The sequence below is a fragment of the Mobula birostris genome, chromosome 4, assembly GCF_030028105.1.
Source record: "Mobula birostris isolate sMobBir1 chromosome 4, sMobBir1.hap1, whole genome shotgun sequence".
Classification (NCBI taxonomy): Eukaryota; Metazoa; Chordata; class Chondrichthyes; order Myliobatiformes; family Myliobatidae; genus Mobula; species Mobula birostris.
Genome location: NC_092373.1, coordinates 194,434,393 through 194,456,734, shown reverse-complemented (window position 1 = coordinate 194,456,734; position 22,342 = coordinate 194,434,393). Strand labels below are relative to the sequence as shown.

At 45.3% G+C, this 22,342-nt stretch overlaps 4 non-coding genes and 1 pseudogene across 4 annotated transcripts; 1 reads left to right on the top strand and 4 right to left on the bottom strand.

Moving 5' to 3' along the window:
- Positions 1–5,358: 5,358 nt before the first annotated feature.
- LOC140197116 (U2 spliceosomal RNA) lies at positions 5,359–5,550 on the bottom strand. The gene has a single exon (XR_011885844.1). It is a non-coding gene; the product is annotated as a U2 spliceosomal RNA (small nuclear RNA).
- Positions 5,551–11,887: 6,337 nt separating this feature from the next.
- Positions 11,888–12,079, bottom strand: LOC140197152 (U2 spliceosomal RNA). Its single transcript, XR_011885871.1, has one exon. It is a non-coding gene; the product is annotated as a U2 spliceosomal RNA (small nuclear RNA).
- A 4,780-nt stretch (positions 12,080–16,859) lies between these two features.
- LOC140197119 (U2 spliceosomal RNA) lies at positions 16,860–17,038 on the bottom strand (annotated as a pseudogene).
- A 4,498-nt stretch (positions 17,039–21,536) lies between these two features.
- Positions 21,537–21,728, top strand: LOC140197148 (U2 spliceosomal RNA). Its single transcript, XR_011885867.1, has one exon. It is a non-coding gene; the product is annotated as a U2 spliceosomal RNA (small nuclear RNA).
- Positions 21,729–21,778: 50 nt separating this feature from the next.
- LOC140197124 (U2 spliceosomal RNA) lies at positions 21,779–21,964 on the bottom strand. Its single transcript, XR_011885846.1, has one exon. It is a non-coding gene; the product is annotated as a U2 spliceosomal RNA (small nuclear RNA).
- Between the last annotated feature and the right edge of the window lie 378 nt (positions 21,965–22,342).

The following is a 22,342-nucleotide window of genomic DNA, read 5'->3' as shown; positions in this document are numbered from 1 at the left end:
GATCCTTGATTGGCCATGGCATGAAGGGAGATGGGGAGAAGGCAGGAGACTGGGGCTGAGAGGAAAATTGGATCAGGTGCATTGAAATGGCGGAGCAGACTCAACAGGTCAAATGGCCTAATTCTGCTCCTATATCTAATGGTCTTATGGCCCATCGACTTGTGTTGTTACTTTCAGAAAGCTCTGTACATCAATGTTCCTAAGGCTCCTGCCAAAACTGTGTACTTTCCTCTTACCTCCCAGTGTGTAACAGCTCATAGTTGTCCAGATTAAACTCCATCTCAGCCATTTCTCAGTCCTAGTTTCCAACGGGTCCATCTCCTTTTGAACATTTTGCAAGGATTGATCAGAGAGGTTGCAAGCTCATTTTTAGGGACTTTGAGGTTCGGGTTGCATGTCTACCTGGATCTGGTTACTCTTTTTTTTTTTACTGTTTTTGAGATTTTTGGTCAGGGGGATCAATGCAGACTGGAGTGCTTGAGCAAAGAATGGCCTTCCACCTTGCACTGGGCTAGGAGACATGCTGCTGAACGGAATTAAGCTGAATACTAATGGACTCCTGCTTTGATGTTGATATTCTATGTGTTGGTTAGTTGCTTTTTGCCATTTGCGCAATTTGTTTTTCTTTTCCGTGCGTCGGGTGTTTGATATTTTCTTTGTACAGGTTCCATGGTGTTTCTTTCTTTCGTGGCTGTGTGCAGGAGGACAAATCTCAGAGACGTGTTCTGTATGCAGACTTTGATAATAAACGTATGCATTTATTTGAATCGTTAGTTCTCATTGAACCTGCTTTGTGATGTGACCTTACTGGGTGTGATGGTAACATTGCGCTTAATGCAATGCTAACACAGTTCGGGGAAATCCACAGTTTGGCATTCAATTCCAGTGTCATTCTATAAGGAGTCTCTGTACATGTTCACTGTGGATTATGTGGGTTTTCCCCAGGTGCTCTGGTTTCCTCCCACAGTCCAAAGATGTACCAGGTAGGTTAATTGGTCGTTGCAAATTGTCCCAAAATTAAGTTAGGCAGCATGGCTCAAAGAGCTGGAAGGCCCCACTTCACACTGAATAAATATGAAACAAAATCCATAAACAACACACACACACACAAAATGCTGAAGGAACTCATCAGGTCAGGCAGCCTCTATGGAGGGAAATAAACAGTCAATGTTTTGGGCTGAGATCCTTTAAGATTGGAGAGGGAGTGGTCAGAAGCTAGGATTGGGAGCGGGGAGGGGAAGGAGTACAAGCTGACAGGTGATAGGTGAGATCAGGTGAGGGGGAAGCTGGCTGGGTTGGGGAGGGAGGATGAAGTGAGAAGCTGGGAGGTGATTGGTGGAAAAAGTAAAGGGCTGAAGAAGAGGGAATCTGATAGGAGAGGAGAGTGGAGGGGAAAGAGGAGAGGTGATGGGCAGGTAAGGAGAAGAGCTGAAACGACAAAACAAAATGAAAAATGGAAAATGTATCTGCTGTATAATTTTACGCAAGTATTTGATTAGAGAAACAATGTCAAAATACTGAGGTATATTAAGAAATATTTTTAAATTGACTGGAATATCTAAAGCATTTTACTATACGTTTAAACTGCTTCTTTAACTTTTCCCCAAATGACAATCGTGTCCCATCTCTGGTTAGTTTTAAAACTAACATAAATTGATTTTTTTTATTAACTAAGAATATTAAGGGACAGGCTGGCATTGTTGTTAATTTACAGGTCAAGTCCACCAAAGCATGGATAAAAACTGGAGTCCATCCATCTCCATGGCAACTGGGAAACTAAAATTCAGCCAGATAAATTAACCCAAAACAAACAGCTTTTGCAACTAATAAAGACCAAGAAGCTACCAGATTGTCCAGAAAACAGATTGGGTTCACAGGAACCCAGAGCTTGAAAACTGCAATCCTTACCAATGCAGAGACACAGTTCACCCATAGGTCCTTCCAGCGACCACCTCTCATATCCCAGCCCCATTTGCTTCTGATTCCGGTGCTCCCAGTGTGGCGTCCTCCACATCAGGAGACCTGTCGTGGATTAGGGGACCACTTGTCAAGTCAAGCACAACAAGCAGGATTTCCTGGTGGACACCGATATTAGTTCCACTTCCCATTCCGACCTGTCGGTCCATGGCCTCCTCGACTGCCACAATGAGACCCCTCTCAGGATGGAGGAGCAACACCTCATATAAGATCTGGGCAGCCTCACTTCTATAGAAAATGAATCTCAGGGTGGCATGTGGTGACATGCTGGAAAAGTATTTTGATAATAAATTTACTTTGAACTTCTAATCCTCACGAAGTGCCTTGGCTCAAAAACGTTTGACTCTGTGGAATGGATCTAGTCCGAGTGAAATAAGAAGGATTTGCAGGCTTAGATAAATCATTGAGGCTTTAGTAGAGGATAATGCTATACTATGAGTTGAGTTAGATATTGAAATCGCTCAGAGAGCGGTAAGGCTACCTAAGCCTCCTGATGGATACATTTTTAAAACTAGTATTAAATGTATTTTGTGCTTTGTGTGCTTATTTTCTTGGCATGGGTCTTAGTAATAATAACATGAGAGACTACAGCTGCTGGAATCTGGAGCAAAAAAAAATAGAGTCATACAGTCAAAGAGCACAACAGCACAGAAACAGGCTTTTTGGCCTATCTCGTCTGTGCTGAACCAATAATCTGCTTAGTCCCATCAACCAGCGCCCAGACCATAATCCTCCATAACCCTTCCATTCCCCTTCCATTCATGTACCTATCCAGATTTCTCCCAAATATTGAAATCGACCCCTCGTGCTAGCAGCTTCACACTTTGATGACACCCTGAGTGAAGATGTTTCCTCTCATGTTCTCCTTAAACATTACACCTTTCATCCTAACCCATGACCTCCAGTTGTAGTCTCACAAAATCTCAGTAGAAAAGGCCTGCTTGCACTTACCCTATCTATAGCCCTCATAATTTTGCACACCTCTGTTAAATCTCCCCTCATTCTTCTACAATCTAGGGAATAAAGTTCTCAGATATTCAATCTTTCCATATACAATAACTCAGGTCCTGGGGTCCTGACAATATCTTTACAAGTTTTTCTCTGGAATCTTTCAATCTTATTTACATCTTTCCTGTAGGCAGGTGACCAAAACTGCACATAATACTCCAAATTAGGTCTTACCAATGTCTTATACAATTTCAACATAACATCCCCACTCCTGATTTATGCCAAAACTGGGGTCTACCTGTCAGCTAGTTTGTAATCCCAGGAGACAGTGGATATGTCGACGCCCATCCTTTGCAGCTTCTCACTCAGAAGAAGTGGCTGGATTGTATTGAAGGCACTAGAGAAATCAAAAAATGTGATTCTCACAATGCTACCAGCGTCATCCAGGTGGAGCAAGTTCACTGCAAAAGGAAGATAATGGCATCATCCACTCCCCCATGAGGTTTGTAGGCAAACGGTAGAGGGTCCAGTGAAGATATCACCTGCTGTCCAAGGTTAGTCAGGACCAGCCTCTCCAACATCTTCATCACATGAGAGCTGAGGGCAATTGGTCTGTAGTCATTAAATCCAGATGGAGTCACATTCTTAGGTACAGGAACCAAGCAGGATGTCTTCCGTAGCACCAGTATCTTTTCCTGACTCTGACTCAGATTGTAAAACTGCTGCGAAATTACAGACAGCTGTCTCACAGTCTTCAGTACCCTGGGGCTGATACGGTCTGGGCCAGTAAACTTGCCTTGATCACAAACAAGAGAAAGTCTGCAGACGCTGGAAATCGGAGGAACACGCACAAAATGCTGGAGGAACTCAGCAGGCCAGACAGCATCTATGGAAAAAAAAAGTACAGTCGATGTTCCGGTCTGAAACCCTTCGGCAGGACTGGAGAAAAAAAGCTGAGGAGTAGATTTTAAAAAGTGGGGGGATGGGAGAAAGAAACACCAGGTGATAGGTGAAACCCGGAAGAGGGTGGATTGATGCTCAGTGAAGTTGTCTCCCAGTCTACGTCAAGTCTCATCGTTATACAGGAGACCACACCGGGAACACCGAACACAGAAACTGACCCCAACAGATTCACAGGTGAAGCTTCGCCTTACCTGGAAGGACAGTTTGGGGCCCTGAATGGTAGTGAGGGAGGAGGTGTAGGGGCAGATGAGGCACTTATTCTGCTTGCAAGGATAAGTGCCAGGAGGGAGATCAGTGGGGAGGGAAGAATGGACATGGGAGTCACGTAGGGAGCGATCCCTGTGGAAAGCAGGAAGTGTTGGGGGGTGGGGGTGGGGGTTCGGGGGAGATGTGTTTGGTATTTGGGATCCCGTTGGAGGTGGCGGAAGTTTCGGAAAAATTATGTACCAGACGCGGAGGCTGGAGGGGTGGTAGGTGAGGAGAAGAGGAACTCTATCCCTGGTAGGGTGACAGGAGGATGGGGTAAGGAAGAGCAGACGTGCGTGAAATGAAAGAGAAGCGGTTGAGGGCAGCGCTGATGGTGGAGGAAGGGAAGCCCCTTTATTTGAAAAAAAACTAGACGTCTCCTTCGTTTTAGAGTGAAAAGAAACATCCTGAGAGCAGATGCGGCAGAAACGAAGGACTCGAGCGAAGCTAGCTGTGAGAATCCGGGGGCTTGAAATAGACGTCGGTGGATAAGCTATCTCCAGAGATAGATACAAAGCGGTCGAGAAACAGAAGGGAAGTGTCGGAAATGGACCGGGTGAATTTGACGGCAGGGAAGCTGGAGGCAAAGTCTATGAAGTTGACGAGTTCAGCACAGGTGCAGGGTGCAGGATGCAGGTGCATTGCAGTCGTCGATGTAGCGGAGATAAAGTGGGGGACAGAGAGAGACCAGTGTAGGCTTGGAACATAGACTGTTCCGCGTAGCTGACAAACAGGCAGGCATAACGGGGACCTATGTGAGTGCCTTGCCTTGATGTAATCTCCCAGCCTGACCGGCAGTCACAGTCAGGCGGGAGAGGGTGGTCATTCCCGGGAGTGGGGAAGGAGGGTCGTTGGAACACAAGCCACTCACCAGAGGGGAGGGAGCAGGAAGTGTTCCATAGCACCGGTATCTTTTCATGACTAAGACCCAGATTGTAAAGGTGCTGCAAAATACCAGCCAGCAGTGTGGCACATATTTTGGCACTCGGTTCCTATCCCCCTGTAACTGTACGGTAAGGCCTCGGTTGCTCAGAGTAACCCCCTCCAATTTAGGTGCAAACTGTCCTTTTTGTACAGGTCAATGCAATGATCCAAAAATCTGCTGGAAGAACTGACGCTCTGGTTACCACGTTCATAGATGCTACCTGGTCTGCCGATTTCCTCTAACATTTTGCGCGTGTTACTTAAACATCTACTTTTCAAATACTTTAAAATTCCCCAAGGGGAAATTGCACCATTCTCAGAAGTACTGCAATACTAGGTTGATGCTTGGAGAGGACAGAGCAAGCTCCTAGTCCAAACTCCCTGTTCCAAAAATCAGTTTAATACATTGTCCCCATGTAAGGGACGTACCAGGTATTAAACTGGTAAGAACAGAAACTACACTTGATCTGAGCCAAAAGGCCGAGAAGCGATAACATACTAGTAAGGAGATTTTTGGATCCTGTTTTCCTGTACTCTTTTAGATCAGGCTAACCGCATGAAGAGATCTATTTCCACAATATCTTCTTTACCTGCCCCTGAATTTGGCGCGATTTCTTATTTTAGTTGCAGATATGTAGCACTGTTCCCCTTTTCAAAGTAATGTCTTTATTGACAAGTAAAATTGTTAGCTTTCCACCAATCAGATGAGAGATATCGGCACATCCGTCACTGTCCAGGTGATGAAGGGTTTCAACCTGAAATCGACTGTTTCTCCCCCGCCATCTATGCTGTCTGACTTGCTCAGTCTCTGCTGCATTTTGTGTGTGGTGCTCAGGATTTCAGCATCTGCAGAATCTACTGTGTCACTGCCACGTTCCCGTGTGGTAGATAGTTCTTTTCCAGCTTTTTATTCTGAGTTTATATTTTATTTTGTAACTACTAAACATCACGGCATGGCACTCTAAAAGATCAATTTTCCATAAGACATAGGAGCACTGTTAGGCAATTCGGCTCATCGAGTCTGCCCTGACATTGATCATGGCTGATTTATTTTCCTTCTCAATACCATAACGCTGCCTTCTCCCCATAATCTTTGATGCTTTTACTAATCAAGAATCTATCTTGGGCCATTAAGCACTTCCTAGACATCATCATTTTCATCCCAGGATAATTCTTGTACAGCACCTCTGGGCTTTCCCTGCCAGCACATTCTTTCTCAGACACAGGGCTCCAAACTGCGCACAATACTCACCTCCAACCCCTTTCTCAGTCTCTGTCTCCACCTCTGGAGACAAACTGTCAACCAACGTCTTTTATAAACCCACCGATTCCCACAGTTAGCTCAACTGTACCTCATCCCAGCCTATCTCCTGTAAAAATGCCATTCCCTTTTCTCAGTTTCTCCACATCTGTTCCCACAATGTGGCTATTAATTCCAGGATCATCAGAGATGCCCTCTTTCTTCAAAGAACAGGATATCCCTTCCTCCACTATTGATGCTGCCCTCACCCGTATCTCTGCCATTTCCAGAACACCCCATCCTCCTGTCACCTTAACAGTGGTAGAGTTCCTCTTGTCATTCCCTACCACCCCATGAGCCTCTGGCAGGGTTTGCAAGACATTACTTCCTACAAAGCAAAACCCAATAGCATGAATGGCAGTGATACTTCACTACCAGGTGAACTCAAACCCTTCTATGCCCGCTTTGAAAGGGAGAATATGACAACAGCTGTGAAGATCCCTGCTGTACTCTGTGACCCTGAGATCTCTGTCGCAGAGGCCAATGTTAGGCCGTCTTTAAAGAGAGTGAGCCCTCGCAAAGCGAAGGTTCCGATGGAGTACCTGGTAAGGCTCTGAAAACCTGTGCCAACCAACTGGCGGGAGTGTTCAAGGACATTCTCAACTTCTCACTGCTATGGGAAGAAGTTCCCACATCCTTCCAAAAGGCAACAATTATACCAGTGCCTAAAAAGAATAATGTGAGCTGCCTTAATGACTATCACCCAGTAGAACTCACATCTACAGTGAAGAAATGCTTTGAGAGGTTGGTCATGACTAGACTGAACTCCTGCCTCAGCAAGGACTGGACCAAATGCAACTTGCCCATCACCACAATAGGTCAATGGTAAATGCAATCCGAATGGCTCTTCACTCGGCCTTAGACCACCTGGACAACACAAACACCTATCTCAAGAAGCTGTTCATCGACTACAGCTCAGTATCTAACACCACCATTCCCACAATCCTGATTGATAAGTTACAGAACCTGGGCCTCTGTACCTCCTCTGCAATTGGATCCTTGACTTCCTAACCGAAAGACCACAATTCATGTGGATTGGTGATAACATCTCCTCCTCACTGACAATCAACACTGTCGCACCTCAGGGGTGTGTGCTTAGCCCACTGCTCTATATACACATGACTGTATGGTTAGGCAGAGCTCAAATACCATCTATAAATTTGCTGACGATACAACCATTGTTGGTAGAATCTCAGGTGGTGATGAGAAGGCATACTAGAGAGGGATATGCCAACTAGTGGAATGTTGTTGCAGCAATAGGATGAAAGAGCGGATTGTGGACTTCCAGGAAGGGTAAGATGAAGGAACACATACCAATCCTCATAGAGGGATCAGAAGTGGAGAGAGTGAGCAGCTTCAAGTTCCTGGGTCTCAAGATCTCTGAGAATCTAAACTGGTCCCAACATATAGATGCAGCTATAAAGAAGGCAAGACAGTGACTATACTTTATTGGGAGTTTGATGAAATTTGATATGTCAACAAACTTCTATAGATGTACCACAGAGAGCATTCTGACAGGCTGCATCCCTGTCTGGTATGGGGGGTGGGGCTATTGCACAGGACCAAAAGAAGCTGCAGAGGGTCATAAATTTAATTGGCTCCATCTTGCGTATTAGCCGACAAAGTACCCAGAACATTTTGTGTCTCAGAAAGACAGCACCCAGGGCATGCCCAATTCTCACTGTTACCATCAGGTAGGAGGTACAGAAGCCTGAAGGCACACACTCAGCAATTCAGGAACAGTTTCATCCCCTCTGCCATCTGATTCCTAAATAGACGTTGAATCTGTGAACATTTCCTCACTTTTTTTTAGCATACATTATTTCTTTTTTTGCACAATTTTAAATCTATTCAATGTATGTGTACTTTATTTATGTATTTTTTTAAACTTCTTCTATATTATGTATTTCATTGAACTGCTGTTGCTAAGTTAACAGGTTTCACTTCGCATGCCGATGATAATAAACCTGATTCTGATTCCTTCGCACCCACCTGGCTTCACCTATCACCTTCCAGCTAGCATCCTTCCCCTCCCCCCACCTTTTCATTCTGGTGTCATTCCCCTTACTTTTCAGTCGTGATGGAGGATTCTCGGTGCGAAACACTAAATGTTTCTTCATTCCTATAGATGCTGCCTGAGCTGCTGAGTTCCTCCAGCATTTTGAATCTGTTTCCAACATCTGCAGACTTCCTAGTGTTCACACTATTCCAAATCTGGTCTGACCAACACCTTATGGAGCCTCATCATTGCATCTTTGCTTTTTACTTATGTATTTGGTGATACAGTCCTTCCGGCCCTTTGAGTCGTGCTACCCCTGCAATTCCTGACAACCCCAATTTAACCCTAACCTAACCCATGGGACAATTTACAATGACAAATTACCGCACCCTGTACGTCTTTGGACTGTGGGAGGAAGCCGGATCTCCCGGGTAAAACCCGTGCATTCAATGGGCAGGATGTACCAAGACTCCCTACAGAGTACGCTGGGACTGAATTCCAGGCTCCCACGCCACGAGCTGTAATAAGATTGCGCTAACCGCTATGCTACATAGGCCCTGATAAAACTCTCAATTTCACCAATGACTGACTGACTATTTACAGCTTCAGGGCAGAGAACCCCAATAACAGTAGTGAAAATCAGTAAGGGTTGGATCAATTCTACTGAGCCAAACTCTTGTTCTTTTTGGCATGATAGTGTAACGCTGTACAGGGTTGAATTCCCACTGCTGTCTGTAATAAGTTTGTACGTTCTTCCTGTGACCCACATGGGCTTCCTTCGGCTACTCCAGTTTCCTTGCACATTTGGGTTCAGCCTAGTAAGTTGTGGGCATGCTATATCGGTGCCAGAAGCATGGCAACACTTATCGGTTGACCTCAGCACGCTGTGCTGGTCATTGACACAATGATGCATCCCCTTTTATGTTTCAATGTATATGTGACAAACAAAGCTAATCTTCAAATCTTTTTCTTTTATTCTCCATAGTTCTAATCTAGTCAGAGTCGTAGAGTAATATTCCAGACGTATCCATGCCAGCCCGAGCAGACTCCACTTGCCTGCGTTAGGCACATATCCTGCTAAACTTTTCCTGTCCTACAAAAGGTAGTGGATTCGGCCCAGTACATCACGGGTAAAGCCTCCCCAACCACTGAGCACATCTACAATACACAAAACATTGTAAAATAAAAGCAGCGTTCATCACCAAAGGTCCTCACCACCCAGGCCCTGCTCTTTACTCACTGCTGCCGTTAGGTAGAAGGTACAAGAGTCTCAGGACTCACACCACCAGGTTCAGGAACAGTTACTACCCCTCAACCATCAGGCTCTTGAACAAAGGGGGAAAGCTACACTCATTCCACTTCTGGTGCTCTCACAACTGATGGTCTCACTTTAAGGACTCTTTATTTGTTAACAACAAGTATGAATTATTATTGCTATTTATTTATATTTGCAGTTTATTGTTCATTGATCGTTTTTGCAGTTACTGTTCTATAGATTTGCTAAGTATGCCTGCAGGAAAAAGAATCTCAGGGTTTTATGTAGTGACATGTATGTACTCTGATAATCAATTTTAGTTTGAACTTCGAACTTTTCCAAGTAAATGCTGTAGCACTAAAAGACCACTTTATTTGGAGCACTTGTACATCTGCTCATTAATGTAAATATCCAATCAGCCAATCGTGTGCCAGCAACCCAATGCATAAAAGCATGCAAATGTGGTCAAGGGGTTCAGTTGTTGATCAGAGCAAACATCAGAATGGGGAAGAAACATGATCTAAGTGACTTTGACCGTGGAATGACAGTATGGTTTGAGAATCTCAGAAACTGCCGATCTCCTGGGATTACCTAATTTGTTCTTGTACTCTCAAAAGTTGATATTTGAAGGTCCCCCACTTACCAAGTACTGCTTTGCCAGAAAACAACCTGTCCCAAGCCATACTTCACAAGATCACAAGACAAAGGAGCAGAAGTAGGCCATTCGGGCCATCGAGTCTGCTCCGCAGCTCCCCCATGAGCTAAACTATTCACCCATCTAGTTCCAATTTCTGGCTTTTTCCCCATATTGCTTGATACCCTGACTAATTAGATACCTGTCAATCTCCTCCTTAAACACCCTCAATGATCGAGCCTCCACAGCTGTATGTGGCAACGAATTCCACAAATCCACGACCCTCTGGCTAAAAAAATTTCTCCTCATCTCTGTTTTAACTGGGTACCCTGTAATTCTAAGACTATGGCCTCTTGTCCTGGACTCACCCACCAAGGGAAACAACCTTTCCACATCTACTCTGTCCAACCATTTCAACATTCGAAACGTTTCTATGAGATCCCCTCTCATTCTTCTATACTCTGATGAATACAATCCAAGAGCCGACAGACGCTCCTCATATGTTAGCCCCTCCATTCCAGGAATCATCCTCGTAAATCTTCTCTGAACTCTCTCCAACATCAGTATATCCTTTCTAAGATAGGGGGCCCAAAACTGCACACAGTATTCCAAATGAGGTCTCACTAACGCCCCATAGAGCCTCATCAACACCTCCTTAGTCTTATACACTATTCCTCTTGAAATGAATGCCAACATAGCATTCGCTTTCCCTACCGCCGATCCAACTTGCCAGATCATTTCTGATATCACCAAAACTGACCTTTAATAATAATAATAATACTTTATTGATCCCGAGTGGGAAATTCTTTTGTTACAGCGGTAACATTTAAAAACACACATAGCAGTGTGCTTAACTAATACTAAATACAGAATAATAGTACTGCAAAAAATAGTAATATAAAAGTAGTGTACCGATGCAGTGTACATAGTACAATAATCTGCTTTATTATTTTGAGGAATGATAAGGTACAAAATAATAAAGCAGAGACTATTGTACTATGATGTGTCGCACAGAGATGAACTGTTGTATATGCTTATTGCATTTGGTAGGAACGATCCTTGTGACAGCGGAGCTGAATTAAGTTTGTGTGGATGCTGTGTGATGTACCCCGCCCCGCCAAGTAACAGAAAATACACTATATACGATTAAATGAATTACAGTTTATAGATATTAGTCGTAGTCATACTTTATTGATCCCGAGGGAAGTAATATTACTGGAACTATATAATTAATAGAGGTAAAATATAAAAGGAAAATAAAAGACACCTAGTTCCTCGATGTTCTCTGGGGTCGGCAGCTTTACGTTCAGTTTCCATGTTTCCCTACCTGCCTTCCGGGCCGCCCGTAGGCGACAGGCGGCTCGCAGAAGGCAGTGGTCAGAGAAGAACACCGGCGTGACGGCGGTGGATCTGACCGGGAGGGACTATGATGGGAAGGGGAAGTCGATCCAGGAGTCGGCTGAGCCGTCCGATCGTGTCCCGTTGGCTTGGGGGGGGGGGGGGGGTGCCAAAGGCGTCGCGCAGCTTGGCTGTCTTCATGGTTTCTGGTACCGTCCAGCCTGCCGTCGCTATCGAGCCTGCTGCGTTCAGCCCGCTTTTTCTCGCACATCTACTTTTCAAATATTTTAGAATTCCCCAAGGGGAAATTGCACCATTCCCAGAAGTACTGCAATACTAGGTTGATGCTTGGAGAGGACAGAGCAAGCTCCTAGTCCAAACTCCCTGTTCCAAAAATCAGTTTAATACATTGTCCCCACGTAAAGGACGTACCAGGTATTAAACTGGTAAGAACAGAAACTACACTTGATCTGAGCCAAAAGGCCGAGAAGCGATAACATACTAGTAAGGAGATTTTTGGATCCTGTTTTCCTGTACTCTTTTAGATCAGGCTAACCGCATGAAGAGATCTATTTCCACAATATCTTCTTTACCTACCCCTGAATTTGGCGCGATTTCTTATTTTAGTTGCAGATATGTAGCACTGTTCCCCTTTTCAAAGTAATGTCTTTATTGACAAGTAAAATTGTTAGCTTTCCACCAATCAGATGAGAGACATCGGCACATCCGTCACTGTCCAGGTGATGAAGGGTTTCAATCTGAAATCGACTGTTTCTCCCCCGCCATCTATGCTGTCTGACTTGCTCAGTCTCTGCTGCATTTTGTGTGTGGTGCTCAGGATTTCAGCATCTGCAGAATCTACTGTGTCACTGCCACGTTCCCGTGTGGTAGATAGTTCTTTTCCAGCTTTTTATTCTGAGTTTATATTTCATTTTGTAACTACTAAACATCACGGCATGGCACTCTAAAAGATCAATTTTCCATAAGACATAGGAGCACTGTTAGGCAATTCGGCCCATCGAGTCTGCCCTGATATTGATCATGGCTGATTTATTTTCCTTCTCAACACCATAACGCTGCCTTCTCCCCATAATCTTTGATGCTTTTACTAAGTCAATAATTCGGGCCGAAATCTTTCACGGGACTGAAGCAAAAAGCTGAAGAGTAGATTTAAAAGTGGGGAGGGGGGAGAAACTCTAGATGACAGGTGAAACCTGGAGGGGGATGGAGGGATGAAGTAAAGAGCTGTGAAGTTGATTGGTGAAAGGAACAGAAGACCATGGCAGAAAGTCGAAGGGGGTGGAGAGAGCCCCAGAGGGAGGCAAATGGCCAACAAAGATAAGGTGGAAGAGGGAAGACCTTAAGACAAAGGAACAGAAGTCGGCCATTTGGCCCGTCAAGTCTGCTCTGCCATTTTATCATGAGCTGATCCTTTCTCCCATTTAGTCCCACTATCCCACCTTCTCACCATAACCTTTGATGCCCTGGCTACTCAGATACCTATCAATCTCTGCCTTAAATACACCCAATGACTTGGCCTCCACTGCTGCCTGTGGCAACAAATTCCATAGATTCACCACCCTCTGGCTAAAAAAATTTCTTCGCATTTCTGTTCTGAAAGGGCGCCCTTCAATCCTTAAGTCATGCCCTCTCATACTAGACTCCCCCATCATGGGAAACAACTTTGCCACATCCACTCTGTCCATGCCTTTCAACATTCGAAATGTTTCTATGAGGTCTCCCCTCATTCTTCTAAACTCCAAGGAATACAGCCCAAGAGCGGACAAATGTTCCTCATATGTTAACCCTCTCATTCCCAGAATCATTCTAGTGAATCTTCTCTGTACCCTCTCCAACGTCAGCACATCCTTTCTTAAGTAAGGAGACCAAAACTGCCCACAGTATTCCAAGTGAGGTCTCACCAGCGCCTTATAGAGCCTCAACATCACATCCCTGCTCCTATACTCTATTCCTCTAGAAATGAATGCCAACATTGCATTCGCCTTCTTCACTACTGACTCAACCTGGAGATTAACTTTAAGGGTATCCTGTACGAGGACTCCCAAGTCCCGTTGCATCTCAGAACTTTGAATTCTTTCCCCATTTAAATAATAGTCTGCCCATTTATTACTTCTGCCAAAGTGCATAACCATACACTTTCCAACATTGTACTTCATTTGCCACTTCTCTGCCCATTCTTCTAATCTATCCAAGTCTCTCTGCAGACTCTCCGTTTCCTCAGCACTACCAGCCCCTCCACCTATCTTCGTATTGTCAGCAAACTTAGCCACAAAGCCATCTACTCCATAATCCAAATCGTTGATGTACAATGTAAAAAGGAGTGGCCCCAACACAGACCCCTGTGGAACACCACTGGTAACTGGACTAGCAGCCAACCAGAATAAGATCCCTTTATTCCCACTCTGTTTCCTGCCAATCAGCCAATGCTCTATCCACATATGTAACTTTCCCATAATTCCATGGGCTCTTATCTTGTTAAGTAGCCTCATGTGTGGCACCTTGTCAAAGGCTTTCTGAAAATCCAAATATACAACATCCACTGCATCTCCCTTGTCTAGCCTACTGGTAATTTCCTCAAAAAATTGTAATAGGTTTGTCAGGCAGGATTTTCCTTTAAGGAACCCATGCTGAGTTCTGCCTATCTTGTGATATGCCTCCAGGTACTCTGTAACCTCATCCTTGACAATCAACTCTAACAACTTCCCAACCACCGATGTCAAGCTAACAGGTCTATAATTTCTTTTGCTTTCTTGCCCCCTTCTTAAATAGCGGAGTGACATTTGCAATCTTCCAGTCTTTCGGAACCATACCAGAATCTATCGACTTTTGAAAGATCATCGCTAATGCCTCCACAATCTCCACAGCTACTTCCTTCAGAACACGAGGGTGCATTCCATCTGGTCCAGGAGATTTATCAACCTTTAGCCTATTCAGCTTGCTGAGTACTTTCTCTGTCGTAATTGTGACTGCACACACTTCTCTTCCCTGCCACCCTTGAGTGTCTAGTATCCTGCTGTCTTCCTCAGTGAAGACTGATGCAAAATACTCATTCAGTTCCTCTGCCATCTCCTTATCTCCCATTACAATTTCTCCAGCAAACGGGATGGGAAGTGGTGAAGGAAGTGCATTACCAGAAGCTAGAGAAATCAATATTTGGAGACTACCCAAACGGAATACAGGGTTTTGTTCCTCCAACCTAAGTGTGGCCTCATCACAACAGTGGAAGAGGCCATGGATGGACATATCGGAATGGGAAATGGAATTAAAATGGTTGGGCACTGGGAGATCCTGCTTGTCCTGGCGGGTGGAGCATAGATGCTCGGCAAAGCGGTCTCCCAAGCTACACGGGGTCTCACTGATATACAGGAGGCCACACCGGAATCACCGAACACAGTAAATGACCCCAACTTATCGCTGGTGAAGTGTTGCCTCACCAGAAAGGACTGATTAGGGCCCTGAATGGTTGTGAGGGAGGAGGTGTAAGGGCAGGTGTAGCAATTGTTCCACCTGCAAGGATGAGTCCCAAGAGGGAAAATGGACAAGGGAGTTGCATAGGGGGCGATCCCTACAGAAAGCAGGAAGTTGGGGCGGGGGGCGTGGAAAGATGTGCTCGGTGGTGCGATCCTATTGGAGATAGCAGAAGTTGAAAAAGGGAGGAAACCTCCTTCATTTTGGAATGAACCTACCACCCCACCAGCCTCCGCATCCAACACAATTCTTCTCAAATTCCACGGCAGTTTCGGGGAATCATGCGCTAGACATGAAGGCTGGTGGGGTGGTAGGTGAGGACAAGAGGAAACCTATCCCTGCAAGGCTGGCTGGAGGATGAGATAGGAACAGACGTGCGTCAAATGGAGGAGATGCAGTTGAGGGCGGCGTGGATGGTGGAGGAAGGGAAGGCCATTTATTTGAAAAAGAAGGCCATTCTCTTCATTCTAGAATAAACAGCCTCATCCTGAGAGCAGATCAAGTCAAGTTCATTGTCATTTCGACCATAAGCTGCTAGTACAGTACACAGTAAAAACAAAACAACGTTCCTCCAGGTCCCTAGTGCTACATGAAACACAAAACTGCACTAGACTTTGTAAGACAGCACAAGGCTACACGAGACTACGTAAAACAAACATAAAAACTGCACTAGACTACAGACCTGCACAGGACTACATAAAGTGCACAAAACAGTGCAGGGCAGTACAGCAATTAACAAACAAGACAATTGGCACAGTAGAGGACAAATTACAATATAATAATAAATGATGTAGATGTCAGTCTAGACTCTGAGTACTGAGGAGTCTGATGGCCTGGGGGAAGAAACTTGCATAGTCTGGTTGTGAGGGCCCGAATGCTTCGGAATGCGGTGGAGACAGAGGAATTGAGAGAAGGGGATGGCGTTTTTACTAGCAGCAGGGTGGGACGAGGTATAATCCAGGCGTCTGTGAGAGTCTGTGGATTTCTAATAGACATCGGTGGATAAGCTGTCTCTGGAGTTAAAGACAAGGCGATAGAGAAATGGAAGGCAGGTGTCTGAAATGGACGGGATGAATTTGACGGCAGGGTGGAAGTTGGAGGGAAAGTGGATGAAGTCGAGTCGACGAGTTCAGCACGGGTGCAGGAAGCAGGTGCATTGCAGCGGAGATAAAGTGGGGGACAGGGACAGAGAGCAGTGTAGGCTTGGAACATAGACTGTTCCGCATAGCCGACAAACAGGCAGGCATAACGGGGACTTATGCGAGTGCCTTGCCTTGATGTAGTCTCTCCAGGAGAGCTGTCTCCTAACCTGACCTGCAGTCACAGTCGGGCGGAGGAGGGTGGTCATCCCCGTGGAGACAGGATATTCCAAGTCTGGGGGAAGGGGGTGTGGGTGGATGTTGTCGGAACACAAGCCACTCACCAGAGGGGAGGGAGCAGGAAGTGTTCCATACCACCGGTATCGTTTAGTGACTGAGACTCAGATGGTAAAGGTGCTGCAAAATACCAGCCAGCAGTGAGGCACATACTTTGGCACTCTGGTTCCTATCCCCCTGTAACTGTAATGTAAAGCCTCGGTTGCGGAACTGGTAAACGTTCCTGCTCGGATATTAGTCCCCCTCCAATTCAGGTGCACTCTGTCCCTTTTGTATAGGTCTCAGGAAAATGCAATGATCCAGAGATCTCTGGTTAAACTGTAGATGCTTCCAGGCCTACAAGGCTACTCCAGCATTTTGTATGTGTTCTTTAAACATCCACTTTTGAAATATTTTAAAATTCCCCAGAGGGAAATTGCACCATTCCCAGAAGTACTGCAATACTAGGTTGATGCTTGGAAAGGACAGAGCAAGCTCCTAGTCCAACTCCCTGTTACAAAAATCAGTTTAATATGTTGTCCCCACATAAGGGACGTACCAGGTATTAAACTTCTTTTTATTTCAAAATATACCTTATTCAAAAATAAAACTATGTACAATAAACCATTCAATGACTCAGTCCTTTTCAAATGTTTCCATTACGGGCTTTACATTTCCACACTTCTAGCCACACACGTGGCGCTCAGTTGTTTCATCTTTCCACACCATTTTGAGGAGTATACTCCCTGCCACCCGACCCCTCCCACTCCCGCGGGAGAAGAACCCTAAACTGTGGTCCTTCCCCACCGGGCCCTTGCGGTGGCTGCGCCAAGTTTGAGTGCATCCCTCAGCACGTACCCCTGCAGCCGAGAATGTGCCAGTCGGCAGCATTCAGCCACGGACATCCCCATGAGCTGGTAGGTCATCATGTTTTGGGCCGAAACAGTGAGGAGCAGACGCTATCGGTAATCTGCACAGATTGTGGTATTCCAGTCAGGAAGTCGAGGATCCAATTGCAGAGGGAGATACAGAGGCCCAGGTTCTGTAACTTATCAATCAAGATTGTAGAAATAATGGTGTTAAATGCTGAGCTATAGTTGAACAGCATCCTGACATAGGTGTTTGTATCGTCCAGGTGGTCTAAGGCAGAGTGAAGAGGTATTGAGATTGCATCTGCTATTGACCTACTGTGGCGATAGGCAAATTGCAGTGGGCTCAGGTCTTGCTGAGGCAGAATCTCAGTCTCATCATGACCGACCTCTCAAAGCATTTCATCACTGTAGATGTGAGTGCTACTGGGTGACAGTCATTAAGGCAGCTCATATTATTCTTCTTACATACTAGTATAATTATTGACTTTTTGAAGCAAGTGGGAAATTGCACCCGTAGCAGTGAGAGGTTGAAAATATCCTTGAATACTGCCAGTTGGTTGGCACAGGTTTTCAGAGCCTTACCAGGTACTCCATCAGGGCCTCCTGCCTTGCAAGGTGTCACTCTCTTTAAAGACAGTTTAACATTGGCCTCTGAGACAGATCTCAAGGTCACCGGATACAGCAGAGATCTTAACAGCTGTAGTGAAGCATTGCCGCCATTCATGCTATTGGGTTTCGCTTTGTAGGAATTGATGTCTTGCAAACCCCGCCGGAGTTGTCATACACGGATGTCGACTCCAACCTCATTCGAAATTGTCTCTTCGCCTTTGAAATAGCCCTCTGCAAATTATACCTGGTTTTCTGATATAGACGTGGGTCGCTAGCCTTGAATGCCACAGATCTAGCCTTCAGCAGATGACATACTTCCTGGTTCATCTACAGTTTTTGGTCTGGGAATGTGCAGCAAGTCTTTGTAGGCACAAAGGAGAGGAAGGAATCTGATGGGAGAGGAAAGTGGACCATAGGAGAAAGGAAAAGAAACATGGAAAACCTACAGCACAATACAGGCCCTTCAGCCCACAAAGCTGTGCCAAACATGTCCTTACCTTAGAACTACCTAGGCTTACCCATAGCCCTCTATTTTTCTGAGCTCCATGTACCTATCCAGGAGTCTCTTAAAAGACCCTATCGTTTCTGTCTCCACTGCTGCCAGCAGCCCATTCCACGCACTCACCGCTCTGTTTTTCTTATATAAACTTATGAAAGGGGTTTCTTTGTTATGTTATGCTACACTTACCCCTGACATCTCTTCTGTACTTACTTCCAAGCACCTTAAAACTATGCTCTCTTGTGCTGGCCACTTCACCCCCAGGAAAAAGCCTCTGACTATCCACACAATCAATGCCTTTGATCATCTTGTACACCTCTATCAGGTTACCTCTCATTCTCCATCACTCCAAGGAGAAAAGGCCAAGTTCACTCAACCTATTGTCATAAGGCATGCTTTCCAATCCAGGCAACATCCTTGTAAATCTCCTCTGTACCTTTTCTGTGGTTTCCACTTCCTTCCTGTAGTGAGGCAACCAGAATTGAGCACAGTACTTCAAGTGGGGTCTGAGCAGGGTCTTATGTAGCTGCAACATTACCTCTTCGCTCTGAAACTGAATCTCATGATTGATGAAGGCCAATGCACCGTATGTGTTCTTAACCACACAGTCAACCTGTGTAGCAGCTTTGAGTGTCCTATGGACTTGGACCCCAAGATCCCTCTGATCCTCCACACTGCCAGGAGTCTTATGGTTAATGCTGAAAGAGAAGGAGATCCAGGAGGAGTGGTAGGCAGGTGCAAAGAATTGAGAAGAGTCCAGAGTGGGGAATAGAAGAGGGGAGGGGGTAGGGAAATAATTACAGGCTGGAGGCTACCTAGATGGAATACAAGGTGTTGATCCTGGACCCTGAGGGTGGCCTCACCTTGGCCATTGGGAAGTTCCCCTTTTGGCAGATGGAGTGGAGGTGCTGAACAAAGCAGAACCCAGTTTATGACAAATCTCACCAATGTAGAGGAGGCTGCATTGGGAGCACCAGACACAATAGACAACTCCACTGGATTCAGAGCTGAAGAGTTGCCTCACCTGGAAGGGTTGTTGAGGATCTGAATGGAGGTGAGGGAGGAGGTGAATGGGCAGGTGTAGCATTTGGGCTGCTCACAGCAATAAATGCCAGAGGGACAAATGGACAAGTGAATCACAGAGGGAGTGATCCCTGTGGAAAGCAGAGAGAACACAGAGACAGATCTCCACTCAAGGTAGCAGCAAATGGCCAGACTCTACTCAGGGGAGGCAAGGGCATAAAGAGACAGTCCCTAACACAAGGTAGCAGTAAATGGCCAGACCTACCTAGCAAAGGCATGGACACAAACAGTTCCCAACACTAGGTAGCAGCAAACAGCCAGACCTACCTAGTAAAGATGTGGGCACAGAGACAGTTCAAAACAACAACAGACAGCTCCTTATCTTGCTCCAGTGGTTGAACTTGACAGCAGTGCAGGCAAAGGTTACAGGCAAGGCTTCAGGAGGACAGGGCAGAGAAGGGATTCAGACAGGGAGTTTAGATAGGAACAATCCAACAACTGAAGCTGAACCAAGGAGCTACTAATATAGCCAGCTCAAAATGTGAATCAGCTGCCTCAATTAGAGCACCTAACAGAGAAAGAGAAAACCTGGAATAAGGAACAATGGACTGGAATCCAGACTTCATGGACCGGACCATGACAGAACGAAGCGTTCCCCAGTTTGTGACAAATCTCACCAATGTAGAGGAGGCTGCATTGGGAGCACTGGACACAACAGACGACTCCAGTGGATTCGCAGCTCAAGTGTTGCCTCACCTGGAAGGGCTGTTGAGGATCTGACTGGAGGTGAGGGAGGAGGTGAATGGGCAGGTGAGGCACTTGGGAAGCTCACAGGGATAAATGAATGCCAGAGGGACGAATGGACAAGTGAATCACAGAGGGAGTGATCCTTGTGGAAAGCAGAGAGAAGTGGTGGAGTTAAAGATGTGCTTAGTGGTATGATCCCTTTGGAGATGGCGGAGGTTATGGAGGATGAGGAGTTGAATAGAGAGTCTCGTGGGGTGGTAGGGAAGGACAAGAGGAACTCTATCACTATTAGGGCGACAGGAGGATGGGGTGTTTGGGAAATGGCGGAGATACGGGTGAGGGCAGCATCAATAGTGGAGGAAGGGATATCCTGTTCTTTGTAGAAAGAGGGCATCTCTGATGTTCTGGAATCGATGACCACCTCATGGGAACAAATGCGACAGAGGTGAAGGAACTGAAATGGGAATAGCATTTTTACAGGAGATAGGCTGGGATGAGGTACAGTTGAGCTAACTGTGGGAATCGGTGGGTTTATAAAAGACGTTGGTTGACAGTTTGTCTCCAGAGGTGGAGACAGAGACTGAGAAAGGGGTTGGAGGTGAGTATTGTGCGCAGTTTGGAGCCCTGTGTCTGAGAAAGAATGTGCTGGCAGGGAAAGCCCAGAGGTGCTGTACAAGAATTATCCTGGGATGAAAATGATGATGTCTAGGAAGTGCTCAATGGCCCAAGATAGATTCTTGATTAGTAAAAGCATCAAAGATTATGGGGAGAAGGCAGCGTTATGGTATTGAGAAGGAAAATAAATCAGCCATGATCAATGTCAGGGCAGACTCGATGAGCCGAATTGCCTAACAGTGCTCCTATGTCTTATGGAAAATTGATCTTTTAGAGTGCCATGCCGTGATGTTTAGTAGTTACAAAATAAAATATAAACTCAGAATAAAAAGCTGGAAAAGAACTATCTACCACACGGGAACGTGGCAGTGACACAGTAGATTCTGCAGATGCTGAAATCCTGAGCACCACACACAAAATGCAGCAGAGACTGAGCAAGTCAGACAGCATAGATGGCGGGGGAGAAACAGTCGATTTCAGGTTGAAACCCTTCATCACCTGGACAGTGACGGATGTGCCGATGTCTCTCATCTGATTGGTGGAAAGCTAACAATTTTACTTGTCAATAAAGACATTACTTTGAAAAGGGGAACAGTGCTACATATCTGCAACTAAAATAAGAAATCGCGCCAAATTCAGGGGTAGGTAAAGAAGATATTGTGGAAATAGATCTCTTCATGCGGTTAGCCTGATCTAAAAGAGTACAGGAAAACAGGATCCAAAAATCTCCTTACTAGTATGTTATCGCTTCTCGGCCTTTTGGCTCAGATCAAGTGTAGTTTCTGTTCTTACCAGTTTAATACCTGGTACGTCCTTTACGTGGGGACAATGTATTAAACTGATTTTTGGAACAGGGAGTTTGGACTAGGAGCTTGCTCTGTCCTCTCCAAGCATCAACCTAGTATTGCAGTACTTCTGGGAATGGTGCAATTTCCCCTTGGGGAATTCTAAAATATTTGAAAAGTAGATGTGCGAGAAAAAGCGGGCGGAATTCAGCAGGCTTGATAGCAATGGCAGGCTGGACGGTACTTGAGTCCAAACTCCCTGTTCCAAAAATCAGTTTAATACATTGTCCCCACGTAAAGGACGTACCAGGTATTAAACTGGTAAGAACAGAAATTTTTTTTTTCCAAAAATACTTTATTCAGAAATATTACAAAATAAAAATAATTACATACAGGAAAAGAAAACCATTCGTTGACTGTGAGTCCTTATTCAATACAGTTATTAACAATAAAAATTTTGCGTTGACTCTCTGTTAATTTACAAATGAAAGATGTTTACAGTAAATCATGCGTTTACTCTCAACCCTTGGTCAAGAGTTAAGACTTATTAACAATCAAAATTTTCAACAATAAAGGCAGGCGAAGGCTCTAATACTTTCCCAAATTAACAATTCCACCCACTCCTTGGGCACCATGTTGATTATCTGTCCACACCGCTGTGAGGGTAGGTCTCCTCCCCACCCAACCTCTCCCCCTCCCACGGGTGATGAACGTTAAACTGTGGTCCTTCCCCACCGGGCCTTCGCGGTGGCCGCACCAAGCTT